This window comes from Cebus imitator, unplaced genomic scaffold (assembly GCF_001604975.1).
Source record: "Cebus imitator isolate Cc_AM_T3 unplaced genomic scaffold, Cebus_imitator-1.0 Scaffold647, whole genome shotgun sequence".
Taxonomy (NCBI): domain Eukaryota; kingdom Metazoa; phylum Chordata; class Mammalia; order Primates; family Cebidae; genus Cebus; species Cebus imitator.
This window is the reverse complement of record NW_016107962.1, coordinates 304,539-307,856: the sequence shown is the minus strand read 5'-3', so window position 1 is coordinate 307,856 and position 3,318 is coordinate 304,539. Positions and strand designations below refer to the sequence as shown.

Below are 3,318 nucleotides of genomic sequence, written 5' to 3'. Positions count from 1 at the left end.
AAAAAAAAAAAAAAGAATGTGCATTTTCCCAGCTCACGGGGCAGGTGCGAGTGAAGCTGGCTCCTTCCCCAAGGAGCACTGATGCATTTCTAATACCAAGATGAAAACCAGTGCCAGACCATGGAGAGAAATGATTTCTCAAATGCTGGTGCCTTGTGGATGTTGTGGCCTGAATCTATGTTTTTTTAAGGACAGGGTCTCACTCTGTCGCCTAGGCTGGAGTACAGTGGTGTAACTTGGCTCACTGAAGCCTCGACATTCTGGGCTCAGGCAATAATCCTCCCACCTCAGCCTCCTGAGTAGTTGGGACTACAGGTGTATGTCACCATGCCTGGCAATTTTTTGAATTTTTTGTAGAGACAGGGTCTCACTATGTTGCCCAGGCTGGTCTTGAACTCCCGGCCTCAAGTGATTCTCCCACCTTGGCCTCCCAAATCATTAGGATTACAGTTGTGAGCCATGGCACCCAGCCATGCTCTGAATCCATAACTCACTGTCCTAGTTGTGACCCCAGGAAGCATCAAATTTGCCACGTTAGAGTTTCCGTGGCCATCTGGTTTAATGGGCTGATGAGGAAGCTTCATATAAGTTCTTAAATTCCCATGATGAAACGTTAGCAATTGAGGTCCTCAAGGAGTTGTTCCCAACAAGCATTAGACAACCCAGCGTCTCACCAAAAAATTTCCCCCAGACTTAGTTAAATACAGAAGGTGGCTGGGTATAGTGGCTCATGCCTGTAATCCTAGCACTTTGGGAGGTCGAGGTGCGAGGATCCCCTGTTCGAGATCAGACTGGGCAACAAAGCAAGACCCCATCTCTACAATAAATTAAATAACAATAATAATAATAATAATAATAATTAGCCTGGGCTGCAGTGAGCCGTGAAGTGGGAGAATTACTTGAGGCTGGGATGTTGAGGCTGCATGGGCCATGATCATGCCACTGCACTCCAGGCTGGGTGACAGCGTGACACCCTGTCTCAAAAAATAGATAAATTATCTGTACATAATCTGTACATTGTACCACTGCACTTACTCCAGCCTGAGCGACAGAGCAAGACTCTATCTCCAAAAACAAGCAAACAAAAAGAATCACCGAAAGTTTTTTGTTAGAACCTTTACAACCTACTTTTTTGCATACCAAGAAAGGATTCAAGTCTGGCGGGGTACAGTGGCTCACGCCTGTAATCCCACCACTTTGGGAGATGAAGACGGGAAGACTGCTTGAGCCAAGGGGTTCAAGACCAGCCTGGGCAACAGAGTGAGACCTGTCTCTACAGAAAAGTAAAAAAGTTGGCCAGGCGTGGTGGCATTTGCCTGTAGTCCCAGCTACTTAAGAGGCTGAGGCAGGAGGATCGTTTGAGCCCAGGGGCTCTTGAGGCTGCAGTGAGCTACGATTATTCTACTGTACTCCAGCCTGAGTGACAGAGCAAGACTCTGTCTCAAAGAAAAAAAAAAAGACAGAAAAAACATATTTTGATATACACAAAACATGTACAGTTTTTTTATTCCTTTTTTTTTTAGACACGGTTTCAGTCTTGTTGCTCAGGCTGGAATGTAATAGCGTGGTCTCAGCACACTGAAACTTCTGCTTCCCGGGTTCAAGTGATTCTTTTGCCTCAGCCTCCCAAGTAGCTGGGATTACAGGCACCAGCAACCATGACTGGCTATTTTTGGGGTTTTGGGGGTTTTTTTTGTAGNAGATTGTGCCACTGCACTCCAGCCTGGGTGACAGAGCAAGAGTCCATCTCAAAAAAAAAAACCAAACAAACAAAAAACAAAATTAGCCTGGCGTGGTGGCAAGGTGCCCATAGTCCCAGCTACTTGGGAGGCTGATGCAAGAGAATCGCTTGAACCTAGGAGTTCAAGGTCTAGGAGGTAGAGGTCGTAGTGAGCCGAGATTGCACTACTGCACTCCAGCCTGGGCAACAAAGAGATACTCTGACTCAAAAAAGAAAGAAGAAAAAGAAAGAAAACATGAAAAAAACAGAAGCTGGCCGGGCACAGTGGCTCACCTCTGTAACCCTAGCACTTTGGGAGGTAGAGGTGGAGGATTGTTTAAGCCTAGCAGTTCAAGACTAGCCTGGGCAAAGTAGTGAGACTACGTCTCTACAAAAAATTTAAAAATTGGCCAGGCAAGGTGGTGCTTGCTTATAGTCGCAGCTACTCAAGAGGTTGAGGTGGGAGGATTCTTTAAGCCTGGGAGATGAAGGCTGCAGTGAGCTGTGATTGTGCCCCTGTCCTCCAGCCTGCATGACAGAGTGAGACCCTATCTCTAAAACAAAAGAACAGAAGCCCCAGTCTGATGGCAGTGCTTAAAGGACAGGGTCAAGGCAGACAGGCATGTCTGCATCACCATGGAAAGCTCGTGGGAGGAAGTAGATACTGAAGTCATCTTTTTCTGAAGTAATCACTTGTTTGTTCCAGAAAAGGTTAAAATGAGTCATCTCTCTCCTGGTGTGTCCTCCCCCAACCTCCTCCACAGCTCTTCTAAGATTCCGGAGCAGAAATAATAATGGAGTTATCATGGTCACAAATAACCGATAGTCACAAAATCATGACCATCAACATAAGATCATTTATATTTTAAAATGTGATTCACCAAAATGAGTGAAACATGCATACACAGGGTCATCAGAGGTTGCCATAGAGACGGTCAGCCATATTGTGTCCAGTTTTATTGTTTGTCATGGCTTGGAAGTTCATTCACTGTAATTCCTGTCTTCCCAGAATACTGAAACCCACACGTGCACACACAGGCTAGACACAGTTGAGTGAGTGGCACGTTCCTATAAAATTTAGGTTACGCTGTTATTTCATTTGTGTTCTTGGAACCATGAAAACTCAGAGCAGCAGGAGCTCTCTGTTCAGAGGATCATTCAACATATGACTTTCACAGCTGTAGAGAATGAGATCAAGGCCAGAAATGGAGGTTAGGAGGAGGGATCTGACCCAAACCTGAGTACGCTCCTTTTTTCGAGAGCAAGATGGTATGGAAGAGACACCGGGGAAATGCGACCTTCAGATCAAGGAAGGACTCAGTGACACTTGAGAATGATGTCTATGACACACAAAGCCCTTTTCTCAGGACATTATGGAGCTCTGGGATATTAATTTTCCCTTTATCTCTATCTAATTCACTCATCTAAATGCTTTAAGAGTGTAAATATCAGCTTTGCGCAATGGCAGTATCGTAGCCAATGAGGTTTATCCAAGGCATGATTATTGCTAATTGAAAACTTTTCCCAATACCTCGACATGACGACTTGAAATATAGTCGGCACTGGCAATTTTTGACAGTCTCTAAGGAGACTGAATT

General features: G+C 45.1%; 1 non-coding gene across 1 annotated transcript; it reads left to right on the top strand.

Annotated features, from left to right (window-relative positions):
• The first annotated feature begins 3,170 nt into the window (after positions 1-3,170).
• LOC119469408 lies at positions 3,171-3,311 on the top strand. The gene has a single exon (XR_005198207.1). It is a non-coding gene; the product is annotated as a U4 spliceosomal RNA (small nuclear RNA).
• The last annotated feature ends 7 nt before the right edge of the window (positions 3,312-3,318 follow it).